Raw genomic sequence first — 24,297 nt, forward strand, 5'->3', positions numbered from 1 at the left:
CAACAGAAATATTGGTTGCCTAGGTCACATCCACTTGGCCTTATTTCTGATCCCATTCAAGCCTTGGATAGATGGTACCATGCAGACTTCCTGGGACCCAACTCACTTCAGCCTGACACGGCCTTGCTTCATGAGCACACAGTCACTTCATTTCCATTCCTGGGGCTCCTCCTATGCGGTGGCCCCTTGGAGCCTCGGTAGTGTCCCAGAAATATAGGAAAGTTAACAGTCAAAAGTCATCATCACTAATGGAAAATAAGTGCTGTTTGAAAAGGAAATAGCTTTTGGAGGCATTATGTGTGCTTCTCAGAAGAGCTCTGCTGAAACAAGCCTCTCATAGTGATGCTTTCAATAACTATTGTTTGTGTTGGCTTTTTCTTCTTCCCCATCTCACTCTCTCTGCTCTCCTACTCTTAGTCTCTGGGATAATCTAATAAACTATTTTCGCACAAGACTTTATTTCAAACTGTGCATTCAGGGGAACACAAGCCAAGATATTATTATAAATAGGAGTAATCCTAGAAAGCCGACCCTGATGATTCTGGAACTGTTTCACTCACTGATTACACAGTAAGAAAGACTCCCCTACTTGTGAAGAGTAAGGTTCTGATAACTCCTGTCACGATCATTAAGACCCTCATCTACAGTGGGTTGGGATAAAGTACAGGTAGAAGGATATCCTGGAATTACACAATTGAACAATTTTGTATTTGCCTGATTTTGTTAAATGTTTTGATAACTTTGTTAATTACTTTTTAATTATCACTGCTTTGCTAATGTCTTACTAGGAGTTATAAAAATAACAAGTTCAGTTCAATCTGGTGTCAACTCCGAAAATGATACAAAAGCCAGAGATTCTGTATGCCAGTGTTTAAAAAGATCCATTTCTCAATGATCTTGGGTCATACACAAGGGCCGCGGCATACCACCTCACTGATGGGCCTGAAAACGGATTGCTCTTGTGCCATGACCCAGCTCAGGGATATTCTGAATTATGACTGCTATACTTTGTTGTTTTGTTTTACAGAGGGAGAGTTAGCCTGAGCTAAAAATACACATAGATGCCTTCTCAGTGACAAATGACTTAATGTTTGCTCGGGCTCCTTAGAAGATCTGATAAAATGAGATTAGAGAAGAAGAATAGGAATTGCTCTATAGAAATGAGCAAAAGATGTGTATTTTTGTGTTTCCTGCTAATGCCTACCAAAGATCATTCACTGAAAAGGAAGCACTTAACAACTAGCTAGGTAGACCACTAGGTCTTCACTTTAAAGAAATGTTTATTACTTCTCATTCTTTCCATTTTTTGTGTGACGATTCCTTTAAAAGAGTATAAATTGTAGAACGGATAAAGTCTATGAATTGGTTCAACAGCTTGGGCTCCTCCTAACCAAAGCTAATCTCTTTATTGATGCTGTTGAATGTTCAATCTGTCATCAGCAAAAGATCAATTGATATGGAACTTGCCCTTGATTTTAAATAAATAAATGCAAAATACATAATAATATGGTAGGTGGGGACAAGTGTTACAAACTAAAATAAGACAGTATGAGAATAAAGAGGTGGTTGTTGTTTTATATAAGATGAATAAGGATGGCTTTTCAGATAAGAGGAGATAGGAGCAGAAACCTAAAAGAAAAAAAGGAACTAAGAATATGGATTATCTGGGGAAAAATATTTCAGGAAGTTGGAAATTCAAGTTCATATTTCCTGGGGCAGAAGCAGGCTCACTGTGATGCAATAGTAGCCAGGAGGCCAGTGTGGCTGGGGTATCTGAATGAGGAGGAAAGCATTACCATATGAGATCCAAAAACATAGTGGGGGGGATGATTGTCCTAGGCTCATGGGTAGTATTACAAGTGAAATGGGAAGTTATTGGGGCATTTGAGAAGAGGAATCATGTGACCTAAATGAAAATTTAAAAGGATCTCTCCGGGAGGAGCATTTCCTCCTTGGAATAATATTAATAACTCATGTAGAAAGCTGCTTTAATAGTCTCAGAGACAGATGATCATGACTTAGACCATGTTAGTACAGGGAAAGATGGTGAAGAGAAGCAGTGGAATTTTGGATATACATTTGGACACACACACACACACACACACACACACTCACTCATGTACACATTTGTAAAGGGGTTGATTAAATTAGAAGGGAAATTAGGAAGGATAGGATTAAAAGTCTCTTTTAACTCAAATTTCTTGCTTGTGTCAAAGACATTAATCAGAGAAATATGCTTTGTTTCTTTGTGTATTTAACTAGTAACCCCTTAACTCGGAGTAAGTACACATATACATAAACAGTGTGCATAAACATAGGAATATGTTAAAAATACGTATTTCTTGATTAGACTCATAATTCATTTTCCTTCATCTTTTAATTATAAATATTTGGGTATGATTTATGACTTGGATTTTTTTCACATCTCAGAGATTTCTTAAAATCTCACTCACAGCTTTAAATTAAGAATGTATGTTTTTTGTCGGTATTTAATGCTTATGTATTTTCACTGATTTTTTTTTTCTTTATCTTGGCCGTCTTTCCATATTACTTCACAAGAAATTATGGGAAAGGATGAGAAAGTTTAAGCCTTACAAGTTACTGTTTTAGAGATAGAGGTAATCTCACTGTGACTTTGGTAGAGATTGCTTTTATGTCATGATTTCCACTGATGCACTTTCAGAAAACCTGCAACCTGAATACATCATCATGATGTGTGAGATGCCACATCATGAATCACAGTTGAGATGTGATTCATTTCCACATAGACACATTGTCTTCAACTTTTACAATAAAGCTTACTGAAAAATGCATTTGTTGAAAAGATAAACTTTCTTCCCTCAACAATATTTTTTTTCTTTGATGTTAACATTTACAGCCCTTTGCACTGGCTTTCTATTAGTATTTTAAATTGAAACTTGAAATGCTTTCCTTAAGAGCCCAGACACTAGGGAAACTAACTTCCATTTACCTTAGGGTGCTCTTAGTGAACTCTTAGCACCCTGGATCTTGCTTTTTCTCTGAAGAGCTACAAATCCCTCACCTCTAGAGACTCCTGCCATCCCAAACTCTTCCTTGTGTTTTATGCTAGTCCTCCTCTGCAGCTGCCACACATATTTTCTATCCTTTTATGGTGTAGCAGATGGAGAAATTAAAAAGTAATGGATTCATAGAGTTTAACTCATCATGATATTGAAGTTTCACATAAATGCTCCTTCCACCAAAATATAATATGCTTTATTGACACAATGGCTGTGTGGTTACAACACAGAAGAGAAGGCCAGTCCTCAATTCTGTATGTATTCTCTCCAGATATCCAAATAGTATTTTTTGAGTCATTTAACCTATTTTTCCCTTTATTAGTTTGAATTGGTTTATATACGTATTTATAATTAGGTGGTATGTTAGATTGATGCTGATACCATTCAAACAAACACAGAAGATATATGTGTAGGATTGCGTATAGCACTGAGGGAAAAGACTTAACTTCTTATTAGTGAATCAGTTGCTCTGGTAACCTATTTGTCACTGATTTTTTTTAAAAAAAGGACTTTTAGATTAGGAAAAAAAAACAATAGAAAATCCAAACTTAACGTTCAATTAACAGTTGAGAAAAACAAAGCCCAGGGAGATGAAATGATCTATCCAAGGATAGATGGCTAATTACTGGGAGAGCAGGGACTAGAACCCAGGTCAATTGACATTCAATTAGCATCTTTTATCTGCAATACCAATAGATACTAATTGATTAGGATGTTCAAAGACTAGCAAAACAATGCTTTGTTTCTGATAAAAAACTGTAAAATATATAGGAATAATTAATATATGAAAACAGCTACAATTTACTATTAGGAAAAATATGAAACATACTTGTAAGTTTTTGAACTATGAACAAAACTGATCATCTTAATATTAACCTCAAATCCAAATTAATAAATCATATGTAATTACATTTCAGCATTTAAATAGCATTTACTTGAGAGAGATCACCTCAGTTTTATATAGAAGCTGACAAAATGTCTAAAGTCAATATCTTCCTCCAGGCTAACATTGCATCTGCTAGGCAAACTTCAAGTCTTTGCTCAAACTTCAGAGGTGGTGAATATGAATTATTGCCCAAATGGATAATGATTATTCACTACAACACTCTATCCTCTAAAAAAAGGTGTTTGTCTGGATAAGACATAAATATTAATAAAGGTTTTTGTTCAGGAATCAGTGCAATGATCAGAGGACTACAAAGAAGCCAGACCTTTATAGTGGAGGTGTCCTAAGGGGAAACAGATATACCTGGGCTATGATAGATCAACCTAGCAATCATGAAGGGAGATAACAAATCTCAGAAATCAAGTAAGCTTCAATTACTAAGGACAGAAATACTTCTGAGGACAATGGAAAAAGCAGAACCATTTGCTTTGGAAATGCCATAGAATTGTCAGATAAAATTAAAGGAATACTCCAAACACCCATTTTGTGTAAGACCGAAACAAGGGGAAAAAGAGAAAAAAAAAGTATGTTGAAAACTATTCAGAACTTACACACCGAAAAGCTTCTCTTACAACCATATGAATCCCATACATTTGTCTCTCTTCATTTTCAATTTAAAAGAGGCACTTATTTCAAAAAATTTTGGTGTGATTGAAAGATAATACAAAGTCCAAAAATAAGGATCTTTGGACTTTATGTGATTATATCATCTTTTTTCCCCTAACTGCTGAGGAATTGTTCATATATTTCCTTGGGAAATATGTTAGCCTGGTACCTCACTCCTGTATTTTTAAATGGGCCTAATATTTGAAATATATGCGCTGCTTAATTTCTGCATATTAGGTGACTTTAAGTACCAGAAACAACTTTAAAAATTCTAGACCATTCTATTACCTTGTTCTTAAATCTGAAAGAGGGGCAGACACTAAAATTGTTTTTCAGATGCATATGTCACACAATAGTTGGATAATCCACGGTTTGGTGAAAACATTTCAAGTATATTTGCATGCACTGTTTCCTTAATTAAATGGCCAATCTGATAAGTTTAATATAGAAAATCTTTAAACTTCTTAAAATATGTGTTCAATGTGTTGTGCTCCAACTATTTAGCAAACATATCCAACATGTGTACAATGAGCTAAATAGAAAATAGAGCTCATAATAACATAGTGACATAAGAGTAAGTATGATTCACTAGACTAGGGTCTGTATTAGATTGCCCTAACCCTACATCCATACCCTGGTTTTCCTGATGTATTATATATGAGTCATAAATGTAAGGTCACTCAGATTCTAATTTGATATGGATGAATTTTCTAGCTAACATAAAACTATTGAAAAAATTCCTAAGATGTTTTCTATTAAAATATTTTGGGTTTTCTTTTTCTAAAATGTTTTTATTTTTGGTTAAGAAAACTTAAATAACATAAGTTGTTATAATTGTTTATTAACAATATTAGACCTCTAATAAGAGTGCATGGAGTGCTATTAAAAAAAAATAAAACTTTAAGGGAAACACTCATTTCTTAGAAAAGTCTTTCCATTAACCTTAAGCCATGAGTTAGTAAGCAGCTAGAAAAGGAAAAGGACAGTTATTTGAAGAGAAATGGTCAGTTATGTCCTTGTGACCAGAAAATAAAAGATTCTGTGGCTGTAACCATTGGCTAGAGGGCCGGAATGCTTCATAGTTTCCAAGTCACAAACAGCAAGAGAGTAAAAACAAAAAAAATCTGTTAAAGTTTTTTTTCACTTGTTTTCTTTTTTCCATGCCCTCCCCTGCTCCATACCCTCCCCCAACCTTCCTTCACATCCTCCCCTACTCCATACCCTCCCCTCATTAAAGTTTATTAAAAGCAAAAAAAAAACAAAAACCAAGGTTCCAATAATATTAATAAGAAATGTTCCTTTGGCTCAAGAGCTTCTGCTAAGTTTTAACCTTAGCCTGGTCTTAAATGCCTCCCAATAGAATTCTGAGGTTTTTCAGGACACATTTTACCTGTGCTCCATGGAGGACTCCTACTGGAAATACAGGTGGCATACTAACCAGCTCCACCTCCTCCTCATATATTCCATTAATCAATCCCTTCTTTGGGGCTTTTTGAGGCACCTGCCAAACTCTGAGATTGACAATGCTTAATGTGGAGGGTGCAGATCTCTGCCTTGAGGCATTGTTTCAACTTGCTGCCAAAGCAGCTGGCAATGCCCTCTATTGCTGCAGAGGCTGCTGACACTTAATACCATGGCTGCTTTGTGCTCTCAATGTCCCATGGAAAAGGCTGGGCTTTCACTCACTTGTTAATTACAGGCCTCAAGACTCAAACAAAAACCTACAGGGTATCAGGGAAAGGAAGCTCTTACTTAATTCCAAGTCAGAATCATTCCTCCTTTCTTTTGCTGCTCTTAAACCAAATTTTCTCATTTTTTTTTTAAATAAGAATAATATTTCCCTAAGAAGTTCTGCATTTCTTTATCTAGAAATGTCTCAATGCATGAGAAATCTTAGATTTAAGCAAGAATCGCAGCTCTAAGAAATAGAAAAGCTAAGAGCACTACTTAATAAGAACAAAAGTAATATCAACTTTTAGTGATTGGAAGTAGTTTGGAAAGAAAAAACTGCTAAGTGAAGAAAGCTATTTTCAGATAAGGAATTTTACCTCAATAGCCTTTGAAACTAAGGAAGCTATAAGAATTCTATACAAATTGTTCTTATCCTAAGAGAAAAAAGAAAATTATAAAAAAAAAGAATCCAGTTTTGGATTAAAATTAAACTTTATTTAAGATAATATTGAAAATAATTAATGATTAGTCAAAAATAAAATACTAAATTCTTTTCAACTATTCACAAACCTTTTGTTGGCAGCTCCAAATTTAACTATATTGTACTAGAGCTCTGTTTTACATCAAAAAATTCTCTGTATAGAAAAGTAAATATTCTTGTTGTACATGACATTCATTCTAAAAAATTCTATAACTTGAAACTATGTCATAAGGCTGGTATTTGCAGGACACCATACATTTTATAAAATCGACTTATTGTCTTCCTCAATATTTCATTAACCTGCTCATACAGTATTTATCCTTTACTCTTGATGAGCAGTTGGGAAAATGCCATAATTTCTTTAGTAATTTGGGGATAATTCAAAGCTCTAGTGTCAACTGAAATCTGAACACAGTCTTACTAGTTAAAAAGTCTAAGAAATTAATTAAATCATGAATTTAAGGTGACATCTTCTCCCCTCATTGATCTGGGGTCTGCAGTAACTAGGAGACCTGCCCTAGGAAAAGCGGTTATGGTGAGCTGCTTCTAATTGCTGATAAATGAGCTCTGGAACTTTCTCTCTTTTTAATTAGCCTTGGTTATATATTTATCAATTTTATACATCTTCCAAAGGACAGAATTTTAGCTTTAGGATATTTGTGTATTATTTGCACAATTTATTGATTTCCATTCATATTTTATTATTTCCTCTCCTGTAATTATTTTGGGTTTAATTTCCTCTTCCTTTTCTAGCATCTTAAGGTAGAATCTCAGATCTTTGTTTCTAGTATGAGCATTTTAATTTATAAGATTTAAATTTAAAATATACATTTTTGTAAACACCGTGTGTGTGTATATCCACACGAATTTTGCTATGGTGTTTCATTATTATTTGATTTTAATTATTGCATAATGTGCTTTGTGTTTTATTTGCTCTATAGCTTATTGAGAATTGTTTAGCTTTATTCTCACATAATTGGGATATATATTTTGGTATCTTTTTGCACTGACTTCTAATTTAATTCAGTTATGGTCAAAGAATATATTCCGTATAATTTAAATCCTTTGAAATATATTCCAATTTATTTCCCATATTATCAACTTATTTATTTTCTATGTGTATTAGAAATAAAAAGAATATTCTGCATTGGTTAGGTATCATGTGTCAATTAAGTCAAGTTGGTGAGTAATGTCAGAATTTCTGCATTCTTATTAAATTTAATCTTCTTATTTTAATTCATAAGAGAAGTGTTTAAATCTTAAGTTGGCCTTGTGAGGTATTTCTGTTCCTAGTTTTGTCAATTTCTTTAATGGACTTTGAAGCTATGTTATAAAATGGATATAAATATTAAGGATTTTTATGTTTGTTGATGAATTGACCCTATCATTGTTTTTCTATTTCTCTGATAATATTCCTTGTCTTGTAGTCTACTTTATCTGATATTTAAATAAATGCATTCCTCTAAATAATGTTTGCATGGGATATTTTTTATCCTTTTCATTTTATCCTACCTGTACCTTTATATTTACAGTCTTTCTCTTGTACTAAGTACATAGATTGACCTTGGTTTTTATCCAACTACACAGTCTGTGCTTTTATTTGAAATGCTTAATCAATTTGCATTTTGTGTTATTATTAAGATAGATTGAAGTCAACCATCTTGTGTATCTGTTATTCTATTTTGTGCAGTTATTCCATCCTTCATGCATTATTCTGGATTAATCAAGCATTTTTAATGTTTTCTTTTATATTTGTGCTATAAATCCTATCGTATTTGTGCTATAAATCAAGGCTTTATATATTTAATGCTTGCTCTAGGGATTATAGCATATATTTTTAAATTACTCAGTGTATTCTGAAATAACATTATGAAACCTCAGGATTAAAGAAACCTACAGAAGTATATGCCTATCTAAATCCTTCTACTACTTAGAGCTAATTCTTTTTTTAATTTCAAAATATTACGGGAGTTCAAATATTTTTGGTTACAAGGATCGCTTTTGTGATGCTTGACTCAGGAATATTAAGTATGCCCATCACCTAGATAGTGTTCATTGTAACTGTTTAGGTAGGTTTCTCTCATCCCCTTCCCGCTGCTTGATTTCCACTGAGTTTTACTTCCCTCTGTACATATATGTGCTCATCAGTTAGTTCCAATTTAATAACAAGTACATGTAGTGTTGTTTTTTTCCATTCTATAGATATTTTACTTAGGAGAATGGTTTCCAATTCCATCCAAATTGTTGCAAAAGGCATTAATACATCTTTTCTTATGGCTGAGTAGTACATATACCACGTTTTGTTAATCCACTCATGAAATGATTCCACAACTTTGCAATTGTGAATTGTGCTCCAATAAACATTTGAGTACAGTTGTCTTTTTGATAAAACATTTTTTTTTTCCTTTTAGTAAATACCCAGTGGTGGCATTGCTGGATCAAATGGCAGGCCTATTTTTAGTTCATTGAGGAATCTCCATATTGTTTTTCATATTGTACTAATTTGCAGTTCTACCAACAATATTTAAGCATTGCTTTCTCTCTGCATCCATGCCAGAATCTATTATTTTTGGACTTTTTAATAAAAGCCATTCTAACTGGGGTAAGGTGATATCTCACTGTGATTTTAATTTGCATTTTCCTGATGATTAAAGAAATTAAGCATTTTTTCATATGTTTATTGGCCATTTGTCTATCTTCTTTTGAAAAGCTTCTGTTCATGTCTTGTGCTCACTTTTTTTTTTTTATTTCATCTTATTGTTATGGGGGATACAGAATTGCAGGTTACATACGTTGCCCATGTACCGCCTTTCCCCCCAAGTCAGAGCTCCAGGCGTGTCTGTTCCCCAGGTAGTGCGCATTGCACCCATCATGTAGGTATATATCCCTCCCCTCCTCACCCCCCCTTCCCAAGTCAGCACCTTCAAGCATTACCATTCCCCAAACGGTGCGCAATGCACTCATTGTGTAGGCATACCCCCATCCCCTCCCCCATCCCCCACCTCAGTCTGATATCCGATTGGTGTCGTTCCCAGATGTGTATTTAGGTGATGTTCAGGGAAATCAATTTTCTGGTGAGTACATGTGATGCTTGTTTTTCCATTCTTGGGATACTTCACTTAATATAATGGGTTCCAACTCACTCCAGGAGAACCATAGAGATGTCGTATCTTCATTATTTCTTATAGCTGAGTAATATTCCATGGTATACATATACCACAGCTTACTAATCCACTCATGTATTGATGGGCATTTGGGTTGTTTCCACATCTTTGCTATTGTGAATTGTGCTGCTATAAACATTCAGGTACATGTGTCTTTGTTACAGAATGACCTTTTTTCCTTTGGGTATATGCCCAGTAATGGGATTGCTGGGTCAAATGGCAGGTCTACTTGTGTGCTCACTTTTTAATAGGGTTGTTTGTTTTAATCTTGCTAATTTGCTTGAGTTCTTTGTAGATTCTGATCTTTAGCCTTTTATCAGATGTATAGCCTGAGAATATTTTCTCCCATTCAGTAGGTTGTCTGTTTCCTTCGTTGATTATTTCCTTAGCTGTGTAGAAGCTCTTTAATTTAATCAAGTCACATTTATTTATTTTTGTTATTGCTGTGATTGCATTGAGGTCTTAGTCATAAATTCTTCACGTAGGCTGATATCTAGAAGAGTTTTTTCTACCTTTTCTTCTATTACAGAATTGTTATGGTTTCATGTCTTATATTTAAGTCTTTTATCCATCTTGGGTTAATTTTTGTGAGTTTTGAGACATGAGAATCCTGTTTCATTCTTCTGCATGTAGTTATCCAATTTTTCCCAGCACCATTTATTAAATAGGACTTCTTTTCCCTAGTGTATATTGTCTGCTTTGTCACTTTTTTTTTTTTCATTTTTTTTTTTTTACTAAAGCCTACAGCACCTGGTATTCCACGCCATTCTCCCATCCAAGTACTAATCAGACCTGACCCTACTTAGTTTCCAAGATCAGACAAGATCCTGCCCACTCATGTTGTCTTTGTTAAATATCAGTTGGCTGTATGTGTATAGTTTTATATCTGGGTTCTCTATTCTGTTCTATTGGTCTATGTCTCTATTTTTGTGACAATACCATACTGTTTTTGTTACTATTGCTTTGTAGTATAGTTTGAAGTCTGGTAATGTGATGTCTCCAGATTTGTTCTTTTTGCTTAAGATTGCTTTGGCCGTTCAGGCTCTTTTTTGGTTCCAGAAGAAGCACAGAATTATTTTTTCTAGATCTGTGAAATATGCCAATAGCATTTTGATGGGGACTGCATTGAATTTGTAAATCACTTTCGGTAGTATGGACATTTTAACAATGTTGATCCTACCAATCCATGAGCATGGTATGTTTTTCCATTTGTTTGTATCATATGTGATTTCTTTCCTCAGTGTTTCATAGTTCTATTTGTAAAGATCTTTCACTTACTTGGTTAAGTATTAGTATCACATATTTTACTTTTACATATATTTTAAATCACAAATTACATGTTATAATTTAAGTATCAAATAGTCTATTATTTAAGAAAAATAGAGAAAAAGTCATATTTTTTATATTTTACCATTTCTGAAACTCTTCATTGTTTCTTACACAATTGACTTTTAAACTAGTATCATTTTCCTTCAGTGTGAAGAATTTTCTTTTGCATTTATTGGAATATGAACATGCTAGTACACATTATCTCAACTCAAATAAAACTGTCTTTATTTTATCTGTATTTATAAAAAATATTCTTGAGCAAAACTGAAATCTATGTTGGTCATTTTGCATCTTAGCACTTTAAAGATGTCATTCCACTGTCTTTAGTAAGCAATATTTCTGAAAAGATGACATGTGACTCCTTTTTCTTGTATATATTTGACATTTTTATTCTTTCTTCTGTTAAAATGTGTTTTTCATCACTTTTTCCTCCTAGAATTTTCATGATGACAAGCTTCTTTATATTTTTTTAGAAATTTCTCTCAGTTAGGCTTCACTGAGCTTTCTGGATATCTGTGAGTTAATTTCCTTCAAATTTAAAATATTGTGGTATATTTATTCATATATGCTATATATTATGACCCATTCTTTTAGAATTCCAATTTTGTATTGATTAAACACTTGATATTATAGGTATTATCCCCATAGGTATTAGGTATAGTATCCCTATAGGTATTATCCCTATGAATTCTTAATATTATAAATATTATATTTTTGCTAATGTAAATTCCATTTTGTTCTCTTATTTAATGTCTTTGTTTGTTAATTGTTAATTCTGTTATCCAATTACCTGTAAATATACTTTTATTAACTATTTTCTATTGATTATGGTTTCTAGGAAGTTATCCATTTCTTCTATCTGAGTTGGAGGAGAAGGAAATAAATTAATGATTTAGCTGATTTCTCCTCATCCTGACAAAGTCTCTCTTTTTATGACAAGTCTGCTACTTTGTAACCATACCCAGACTAAGCACCTCCACAAAAATGTAGAAGCTGCTACGTCTCTCTGCTCACTTATAAAGGGCTATTTTCTGTAAATGTAAAAGACTATTTTTTTTCTTTTCCTTTATTCTTAAAGGCAGGTACAAATTGTTTTACTAAAAGCAAACAAACAAACAATCAAACAAACAAAAACAAATTGAAAAATAGAAAGTTTCGTGCGACTTGAAATTGTGATCATATATATGGCGGTAATATATGCAGCAATTCGAAGTTCTAATAATGTAATTTTTAAACATTATATTCCATTATAACTGTATTAAAGTTAATTTAAAAACAAATCCCTAAACAGCAAATATAAATGATCATTACAAAGATGTCACAACAAGTAATACTTCATTTGGAGGTTAAATAGCACCTTTAGAATTTAAATCTACCAACATAATTATATAATTAAAGGCAAATCCACATTATTTTCTTTATTTCATATCATACGATATTATGAAATATATATGTATTTCACAATATTTCAGGTGCTACTGGAGGTTAGGAAAGAGAAAAAATATCATTAAGTGTAAAGTCACAAAATTTTATCAGTTTTGAGAACTTTAGTACAAGAGAAATTTGAGAATATTGGAAAAGGATAATTGTGCTGGTGTTTTCAAAACAGTAAGGAGAGAATAATATGGCAATTACAGGTTTTAATTTAAGATATATATTTTGAATACTCTTAGAAATATTAATTAAATACTCAATAACCAAACAGTTTAGGATTATATATAACAATTAACTTAGTATTGTGAAAAATCAATTAATGGCATTGCAATTCATTTTTTCCCCTGACAATGCCACAAGCCACACAGATAAAGAAAAAAAAAAAAGATGCAATTATTTTGATTATGTGAAAGTGTATTTGGTTTAAAATACATAATTAATAACAAACTGGTAATACATGATCTTAGTTTTAAATATTATTTAATCTACAAGAACTTTTCATTGAGCAAAAAATGCAGGTAGTTAGAACTATTTCAGATATAAGACTCTTTTATATTTTCACCAATAAATGTAGAAGAAATGATAATATACCCATCAAGGTATTATATTATACTAAACTTAATACTGTTGCTGCTAAAACTTTATAATGGGAAATAACTGTATTAAGAACCAATGATTAAATACTATAATTTAGAATAATTATGAAATGTCAAAAGGTGTAAGTGAGTATAACTGTTTCCCTTAAGGGAAAAATTTTGTGTGGCAAGACATAATTAAGATGGCCATTTGTGCATTAAAAAAATGAAAAAATGGTGGAAATGAAGCCATATTAGTTTAAAGACATGTAAAAGCAATAGTACCATCATATGTTAATTCCTTTCTTTAATCTAATTTCTTCTCAAATCACCTTTTGAATAAGTCACAATATATATGAAGAAAAACTAAACATCTCAAAATTTTGGAAGTATGTACTTATACATTCAATTCAATGAAACATTAATGCAACTAGCACTCCTTAATGTCATGTAAATATCTAAAATATCCCAATAATTAGTTTCCACTTTATATGGCTATTGTGAAAAAAGAGTAAACAAGATTAATCAATAGAGATTTGGATTGTATATAGCAAGTAGCACTAATAGTAATAGATGTGTAAATTGTAGCAATGAATATTTATTGAGTGCTTATTATGTGATACTCTTCTAAATAATTTAAATATATTAGTTCATTTAATTACTATAACATCATTAATGAGATAGATGATATCAGTTTTGCCATTCTACAGATCAGAAAATTAAATCAGGTAAAGGTTAATTTGCCCAAGGTAACAGTAAATGCCAGATTACAGCTAGACCCAAGCTAAGAACCATAGTAGATTAGGAAGAGAAGATTTAGGTTTTCCTCAAGTCACAAATTCTTTTACTTTGCATGTATTATACTTTTACCTTCTTTAAAACAAGGACTCACATTAATAAACTTTCTCTCCATGATTCCATGAAAAAGTATAAAACATACATTTCCTCATAAAAGAATTTATTAAATGCCTTTTCTATTCAGGGAAATGTGCAATTTGATCTGGTCAATGTTTTGATTGATCTTGTGTTACTCTTCTATTTTCTGTATCAGAAGGGCGATAAAACCTAATCAAAGTATTGAACAGAGGGACTTTTGTATGAAGCCTATAGGATATTTAGAACACCATTCCCACTTTCCTACATAGGTATAATAATACATTCTTGAGAAAGTATTCAAAAGTATAATATATAAAGAAAACAAGTTTCCAAGGAGCTTGAAAATATAAATTTCTTAATCAATGTAACATGAGTTGTATTTTATTCTACATAAATGATATTATATTTCCATGTGAGATAATAAAGCTTAATATGAGGTAGCATACAATATTGATTTTAGAGCTCAGATCTTTAGCCAAACCCTAGTTCATCTATTGACTATATGATCATCAATAATTTTTATTTTCTATCTCATTTTTCTTATGTGTAAGTTGGGATAATATTAATATGTGTTCTTCTGAGAATTAGTGAAAAAATAGATTTAATTTTTTGGCAATAAAGAATAAGTAAACAGTATCTACTAGTGCTATAATTAATAGTTATTTTATAAGTACTATAGGCCCATATTAAATACCAAATGTAGACATTAAAATAGTCTTTATAGGCAATGAAAATTGTCACTCATGAGACTGAGATGTTTACTCTGCCTCCACAAAGTGCCTCCACTATATTGTAAGGCAGGAAGATGGCAGCCAGCCCTTGATTATGGTCACAGAGTTTGTAGTAAATTTTATCTTCCTTAACAGTTCTGAACTTAAGAGATTCATTGCTTTTCTTCACAACCAATGTGTTAGGGAGGACTTGGGAGTCATTCAGGTAGGGTTCTGTCATATTTGTGGCAAAATGAAAATGGCTTCAAACTACATTCATTCAGGCAATGTTCATCTTCCAATCGTTGCACAAATAATTTGGCTGAACTGAGAAAAAAACACAAAAACTGATGACAACTCTAATCTTTTCTAACCATCTGAGACCATGTGATTATTTAAAGGCATCACTCAACAGCCTAGCTGCTAATGTACAGATTAGGAGATATAAAGGTATAAACTGCAATATTTGGATTTGTTCACTCTAGTCAACAATAAGTTATGGTATACTTTAAAATAACTAAAAGGGTGGAATTGGAATGCTGTTACCACAAAGAAATGATAGATGCTTGAGGTGATGCCCCAGTTACCCTGATTTGATTATTACATATTGTATGCCTACATCAAAACATCACATGCATCCTATAAATATACACAACTATTATGTGCCCCTAATAATTAAAAACAATTTTAAAAAGTCAAGCAAATGAGAGTCCTAATGATAAGAAAACATATAACAGATCTCTGTACCTTCTTATGCTTGTTGCATTGTTGCATCTTCATTTGTCATTTCATTTTGTTCTTGCACTACAGTTTGTCTTTGTCTGCTATAGTTTAGCTGCATAATAAATGTTTTCTGACTTACAGAACAAATTAAATACAAAATTAATGTTTACTTTTCCCAGGGAATTATTGGAAAATTTTTAAATCTTAAATAAGATAAGCGTCCTGGATAACTTGGAGAAATGTAAAGCAACATGCTTCATATACATTGGGGTTTAATTCTAATTCTAATTCTAATTTCTTGGCAAAAATAGTTATATTTCTTTAAAGCTTAAATAGAAATAATCAAATCACAATATTTCCTCCAAGAAATTAAATTAGTTTAAAAATAACTGCCTAAATAATTTCATACTTTATACAACTCCTAAAGTAATAAGAAGCCCTATAACTCATTTTGTCATTATTTAATTACTGTACTTCACTTTATTTTAACTATTGTCATGTTCATTTTTTTAGTTTTTGAACAGACTTCATAAAAAGTATGAAGAGTCTGGTTTTAAGTTGAATAAATTAGTGAATTTGGTAAAATCACATCAAAGGAAAGATTAGTTAACATCTTTATTCTCACACCCACTACACTTTATTTTCCATTTGTCTGTATTTGGAGAATTCAACACTTTTTTCTAAAAACAGTGATTGATAAAATTCAGACTGTTAAAGTTGGAAGGCGAGAACAATGGAAAAGGGGAAAAAAGGGGGTAAGTAGAGAATACAAAAGTATTTTATGTTTGTTTATTAGGGAAACCAAAGTGTTCTATTAGATTTGTTCTGTTTCCAATCCTGTGTATTGAGCTCAATATTTCCTATGTATTTTTTCCTTTAAATTTTTATCTTTTCCAAATGTCACTTTTTTGATGAATATGAGTTGATTTATAAATAAGTAAAATTCATTGCATGAACTCTCAACATAAAATAGTGAACAAATACATTGAAATCATGTCATTGCTCATAAAGCCTTCAAATTCATAGGTTTCATTTGCCAGGAAAAGAGAAACTGAATATAATTGCTTTTCAACAGTGAAATAAAATGCTTCTTTTCTAGGACATTTCAGTTTTGTGTACAGGTGGGCAGTGGGGAAAGATGATATACCACTGCTAAATTGATAACTGCTATTAAAAAAGTTTTCCTAAGGTTAAGGGTATAAAAGTCAGTCAACAAACAATACTTGTGGTGAGTCATTCAGCAGTATTAAACCTGATATGCCTCCTAGGTTTAATGTTGCATTAACTTCATTTTGCATTAACTTCAAATCCATTACTGAGTTATGAGTCCACAAATATCCTGTTTTTGCTAGCATTTATTTGTAAGATTCTCCTGATTGCACTGAATTTCCTGTGCTGTCTTCCAATAATGACATTGTTTCAGCTGTGAGAAGTTATTAGGAAATATATGATACTTGCAGTTTTGCAGAAGTTGATTCCCCCCTGTGGAATAATCTCTGTTCTAATTTGACTGTAAAATCCCTATAAATTACTTCAATCTCATTTTAGACTGGGACATATTTCATTGATTGGTAATAGCCTTAAATTACTTTTTATTGTGATTGTAATGTTTTCTTGTCAAATAGCAGGAAACAGTAAATTATAGAGTAATTTAACAGGTGGAAATATACACAAGCAAAAATCGTTAGAAACAAAGATAAACCATTAGAACAAATTGCAGTCTGCACATACCTAATCAGTTCTTCCATGTCTACAGTTTAAGAAAGCAGTTCTTTCTTTCACAAAGTTTAATTAATCTTGAAACCTGAATTAGTATGCAAAATAAAACCTGTTTATTTGCAAACCATGGAATCATATAATTAGAATGCAACAAAATATATTCAATGGCATTTATTTGGGGTAAGAATGCTTTAATTTTAATACCAGAAACTCCATATTGAAGGCCCAGTAGTGAAATCTTATGTGAGCTATAAACCAGTAAAGACTCCTTGACCTAAGATCTGCTTTTTACCACATACTCAGACAAAATGATGTCGTCACTCTCAGTGAAAAAGTAGGTCACATACAAGAAGTATAATTACATTGAGAGTATTGTAAGCATAGGGCTTTCTTGGAATTTGTGTGCACACTTCAGATGGAAGTCCTCAGGGATTTCTAGTAGGCTCTAATCAGAAGTGAAAATTTATGAAAATCAGTTTTCTTTCATAAGAAGGCTGAATCTGCAAAAAAAAAAAAAAAAAAATCCGCTAGTTATCTGAGTAGCATTGTTATTTAATCAAACTTGAGTACTCTATTTCTAAACCCATACCAGATTCACTTTAATGTCTTTAGAAAATAGTCCAACTTTTTCAGAATCCAGTGGTATAACTAAAGAAAAATATCATTGTGGAGATTTTCAACAATCAGTTAGTCATGTACCTGTCTTTTTGGAAATATTGAAATTATTAAAATTCACTAAATAGATCAATGAAATTAGCAATAATTGGTTATAATCAGATCATTGAGGAAATTATAAAATCCAAAACAATGATATATCAAATAGTAAATTATATTTTACATTGAAAAATATTGAATGATTGTGTTTGTATATAATGTGTGAGCTGTGTGTGACTGCATTTGTGTATTTGTGTATCTTAAAAATTATCTTTAATTAATTATAATATTACATTTTTAAGCACTGTAATAGTGTGTAATATATTAGCATTAACTAAAGTTAAAGAATATAATGAATAATTTTCTCAAGGAGGTAATGAAATGTGGTGGAAATAAAATAGGTTTATGACCCAAAGGCCTGAATTCAATGGCTGTTTCAAATATGTACTTTTTATATTAATATGATTTTATTCATGGAATTTGTTTCTGTATAAATATAAAATGGGTAAACGTGTACATCCCCCAGATGGTGTGCACTGCACCCTTTAGGTGTGTATATACCCATCCCTTTCTCCTCACTCCCATCTGTCTGACACCCGATGAATGTTACTACTATATGTGCACTTAAGTGTTGATCAGTTAATACCAATTTGATGGTGAGTACATGTGGTGCTTGTTTTTCCATTCTTGTGATACATCGTTCTTATGAGTATGACAACTGGTATATTTTTTCTCTTTGGCTACAAAAGTTATGCATTAATTATTTGAAAATATTAATGTTGTAAAGAGGAAAAATTTTCAGTTTTGTCTCTGGGTATGCTAATGAGATTACATTAAGGTTTTGACATAAAACAAACTATTAAGCAGTATCACAAAATACACAAACCTGAGTACTTCCCTTAAAGTTTGAAGTTTTCTCTTGAATAACATCACACTAATTTGCGGGACTAAAGTTCTCTAGGATATGAAAATTTCTGAATTAACTAAAACATTACATTTATTCCTACGTTTCTATATTTCTAAAACCTGTACTTTAAAAAACCTTTCAATTTGGGAGTATATTGCCTGCTACTTTCCTTTCCAGCCTGAAGCTTAATTTCATCGTCTACCTGATCCACAAGTCTTTTTTTTAACTTTCTTTTTATTTTAAAATATTAATTAAAGGGACACAAGTGTTTTTGTTACATGAATATCTTGTATAATGCTTAACTTAGGGCATTTGGTGTTCCTGTCATCAGAATAGTGTTCATTGTACCCAATAGGTAAGTTTTTATCACACACACCTCCTCCTCTCCTTTCCCCTTCTTGGTTTCTCATGTCCTTCATATTGTTTTATGACTGTGTTTCGGCATCTATTAATTCCAACTTATTAGGGAGAACATACAGTGTTTGATTTTCCATTCCTGAGATACTTCACTTAGGATAATGGTTTCCAGTTCCAACCAAGTTGCAGCAAACATTATTTCATTCCTTTTTATAACTGAGTGGTACTCCGTGATACATATACATATACACACATTTTCTTTATCCACTCATGAATTGATGGGCACTTGGGTTGGTCACACATCTTTGCAATTGTGAATTGTGCTGCAACAAGCATGCCAGTGCAGGTGTCTTTTTGATAAAATGACTTTGGGTAGGTGCCCAGCAGTGGGATTACTGGATTGAATGGTAGGTCTACATTTATTTATTTGCGCAATGTCCATACTGTTTTCCATAGAGGTTGTACTAACTTACAATCCCACCAACAGCATATAAGTGTTCCTTTCTGTCTGTATCCGTGCCAGCATCTATTTTTTTGACTTTTTATTAGTGACCATTGTGATAGGAGTAAGATGGTATCTCATTGTAGTTTTAGTTTGCATTTCCCTGATTATTAGTGATATCGAACATTTTTTCATGTTTCTTGGCCATTTGTCTATCTTCTTTTGAAAAAAATCTGTTATGTATTTTTCCCACTTTTTGATGGGGTTGTTTGTTTTTTTTCTTGTTGTTTTGTTTGAGTTATTTATAGATTCTGGAAATTAGTCCTTTTTTGGATGTGTAGCTTGTGAATGTTTTCTCCCATTCTGTAGGTAGTCTATTCACTCTGTTGATTATTTCCTTTGCTGTAAAGAAGATTTTTAATTTAATTAAGCCCTATTTACTTATTTATTTATTTGCCTTTGGAGTGTCAGTCATAAATTCTTTGCCGGGGCCGATTTCTAAAAAAGTTTTTCATATGTTTTCTCCTAGAACTTTTATGGTTACATGCCTTATATTTAATTCTTTAATCCATCTTGAATTAATTTTCATATATGGCATCAGATATGGGTCCTGTTTCATTCTTCTGCATGTGGCTATCCAATCTTCCTGGCACCATTTACTGAATAAGGCTTCCTTTCTCCAGTGTATGTTGCTGTCTGCTTTGTCAAAGATTTGTTGGTTGTAGGTAGATGGTTTTACTTCTCGGTTCTCTGTTCTGTTCCATTGGTCTATGTTTCTCTTGATACACGTGTCTTGTCTCTTCACAGAGCGCCCCTCCTTTGCTGCTTCAGCATTTCTGGTGCCCTGCAAAGACTGGTTATCTCTCAGAGCTTCCATTATGGCATGACCTTAATATCTTTGTTTGTTTGTTTTAACAAAATTTAAGTCACAGAAGAATTTTAAGTCTGTGTTTTGTAGCAAAATTCAAAATGTCTTTTACAGTGTATTTTTTCATTGTTATTTCCATTTTTGCTTTGAACTCTATGGTACACTATAATGATTTATCTGAGATTTATCTATCTGAGATTAGATTTGGTTCTCTGATTTGACACAGAATAAAGTTCCTAAACTAACCTACTATCAGTGCAGAAGTTAATATCTATAGCAAGTTCAACAAATGAAAGCAGATAGAAAGTCAAACTGTAGCCCTATACACAAATTTTAACAATAACTTTTAAATTTGCTTTTTTTCTGTCATAGAAAGTTGATTTGCAAAAATAAAGAAACTAAAGTTATCAAGATAACTATCAAAGACAAAACTCCCTAGAGAAAATAATGCTGGATTTAAATATATTTGCCCAAATAAATGCCTTTGAATGACGGCAACAAATATAAAAATGTTGGACTACTTCAAGAATAATCTATAAACCTATATTCTCAGTAATAAATATTCATAAGAGGCTAGGGAAACATAAATGTATAGGTGTATTGGACTAATGACACTAATATCTGAATATTTCAAAACCATCATAGTAATCATTTATTCAAACACTTGCAAAATGCAGAAATTCTTTTCTTACACCCCTTACAGATAAACTTCGAATAAAATGTTCAAATAATAAAGATTTCATTTTAGTCTTCTGAAACAGCCTCTACCTTTGCTGAACAGCTGTAATTGTTATAAATTCTTTTCTAATATAATGAGATAATTCTGCTATCCTTCTAATGCCCAATTATTGATCCTATCATTGTCTCCCTGAAAAATTAGAATAAGTTAGGTCCAATTATATGTAGTTATTCTTTAAATATTTTTAGGCAACTATGATGCCTTTATCTTTTCTTTACCCTCTAAATAAACTAGGTTTCTTCAACCATTCATATATGGTGTATAGACAACTAACCAAATTAGTCTCTCTGGCTCTGAAGCACTCTCGTTTGTGAAATTTTATCTTAAAATGTTATCTTAAAATTTTATCTTAAAATTCTATCTAAAATTGAATAAATGTGTAGCCTACTACTTTAAAAAAATGAATCAATATTTTACAAATTGCCTGAAAAATTCAATATTCATGATAGGGCACAAGTAAATAAATTAACAATTAAGATTTTTATGTTGCTTTACAATAGTATTTAATTGCAAAATTGACTTCAAGCCGGTATGTATGATAATTGTTCAAGAATCATACACTGATTTTTAAATTCTTCTTATAAGGCATAGGGAAGAAATTCCTGATTATCTAAATACTTTTAAAAATTATTTTCTTTTGATTGTGTATGTGGAGCCAGTGCATTTTGTCTAATTCAATTCCACTCTTCCCTTCACCTCCTGCTTAAATAAAGTCTTATTTTTCCTAAGAAAACTGCTTTCTCTGCTTTCCTCATCAGTATTGGCATTTTTTTCCTCCCTCAGTCTAAGACTGTCATGCTTACTTTTTATTCAGACAGTTTCCTTTATTTCTCTCTTAAGACCCTCAGCTCCACATCTTATGTCATCAGCTTTCCCACATAGTTGCTAACATCTGTGAACCTACTCCGATTTCTCAATTACTTAAGCTCCTGACACTATCTTATTTCATGGTGATTAATATAAACCAGACATGACCCTTTCCATACCTTAACTTCTCCATTCCTTCATTTTTCTTACCCTGCACCCTGCTTCAGCTATTCCTCCCCAAGTTCACACCCTGGAACTTCTCATTACCAATAACTGCTGCTCCTTCAAAATCCTAATTTCATGAATCTCAATGACCACTACTTTCCATCTTTCAAGCCAATTCTTTTGTATCTGTTTCCAACAATCTTTACATTCTACTGAGATCTCTAGTTAATTTGGCAATGTCCCGCTTCCCTTTGAATTCTCTCTTCTCTCCTTCACCAGCCTGAATTTTGATTTTTATAGTCAGTCATAGTAATGATTCACTTGCATATACTCTAGACTCTTGTCCCTATATCATTGGCTTTTCTTAGCTGGTAAAACCACACCCAACTTTAATCCAACTCTCGACCTACTCCTGTACCTATGCAGATGAATATGGCTGAAAGAAACCACACAAGTGGTTTCACTTTACGTTGTTGAGTTAATCCCCAAATTCAGATGGGACATCTGAATGACATCTCTCCATGAATTTATCCTTTTCTCTCCTACACTATCAATTATTCATTCTCCATGAAATAATAGGCATATTATTACTTCTTTTATTGTCAAAAAATAATCTATACCTGTTGTTTCCAATTTCTCTATGTAGAATTTCTCTTAAAACCATTCCAGTCAGGTGTTTACCCCAATATTCTACTAAATTGTTTTTGTCAATGTCACAGATAGCTTTCAAATTGCTAAATCCACTGGTCAGTTCTTATTCTCACTTACTTTATCTATCAAAAAGCTATTTTATAATTTATCATACAAATGAAGTTTTTTGAGAGTAAAAAGTAGTGCATAATTCACTATTATGACTTATACAAAGGCATGACGATACTCCAAGACTGCCTTAGAAAAACTGGATTAATCATCATTAGCCCTTGACAGAGTTAATTATTCTTTCCTACTAGATGCACTTTTTCTGTTTGGTTTCCAGGACAGCACATTCTCTTATCAGGATAAGCTCCTATTTGACTCATGATTATGTCTCAGCTTACAGTGTTGATTCCATCTCTTCTTTCTTACCCCAGGCCTGGGTCTTTGATGCCTCAGGGGTAAGTCCCATGCCCTCTTTTTTATCTGCACTCCTACCTTTGTTGATCTTACCCAGTATCATGGATTTCAACTACACCTATATGTCAAAATTTTCTAAATTTGTGTTTGTATAAATACTTCTCACTCCTACCTTTGTTGATCTTACCCAGTATCATGGATTTCAACTACACCTATATGTCAAAATTTTCTAAATTTGTGTTTGTATAAATACTTCTCACTCCTTCCACTGCTATCCACCTTTATCTGAGCAATTGTCTTCTACTAGGATAACTGATCTCAATGATTCTAATCTTATTCTCCTGTGGTCTATGTTCAAACCAGCATTCAAAGCAATCCTTTTAAAAAAGAAATTAAAAGGTCCCATCAACCCTTTACTTTGACTCCTCCTTTGAATAAGATAGAAGACAACTATCTTCATGTTGTATTATTCCCCCAATCATGCACTCATCTTGAGCCCTAACAGCCTTCTTGCTATGCTCCTTAACATAAAAGACATGCTCTGGCTCTAGGAGCAAGTGAGACGAGCCAATTTGAGATTGGCTGTTTCTGTCTTGAATGTGCTTCCGAAAGATATCTCCATGGACTCTCACTTCCTCCAAGCCTTTGCTCACATGTCTTCTTGTCAATGAGGACTAAGCTGTCTACTTGCTTTAAAAATTTTACCTGATTTACCTGCCTCTTGTCATCCCCATCTTAATTTTTCTTACCCTGTTCTGTTCTATTCTTTTTTACAGAATCTGCATTTTTTTGCCTTTCTCTGCTGGAATGTAAGCACCACTAAGACCACAAATATTGGCAGCACATTTTTCTTTTTAAATGTATACCATTCACATAAGCTATTGCCTAGTAATTAGGCACTTAGTAATTGTTTATTTATTGAATTCATGGATGATTAACTTAAAGCATTATATAGTTATGTCTTATTCTTTTATTTCTTTACTTTTTTAATTTGATAAACCTAACTCATCCTTTGGAAAATGTACAATGA

Source organism: Eulemur rufifrons, chromosome 7 (genome assembly GCF_041146395.1).
Source record: "Eulemur rufifrons isolate Redbay chromosome 7, OSU_ERuf_1, whole genome shotgun sequence".
Classification (NCBI taxonomy): domain Eukaryota; kingdom Metazoa; phylum Chordata; class Mammalia; order Primates; family Lemuridae; genus Eulemur; species Eulemur rufifrons.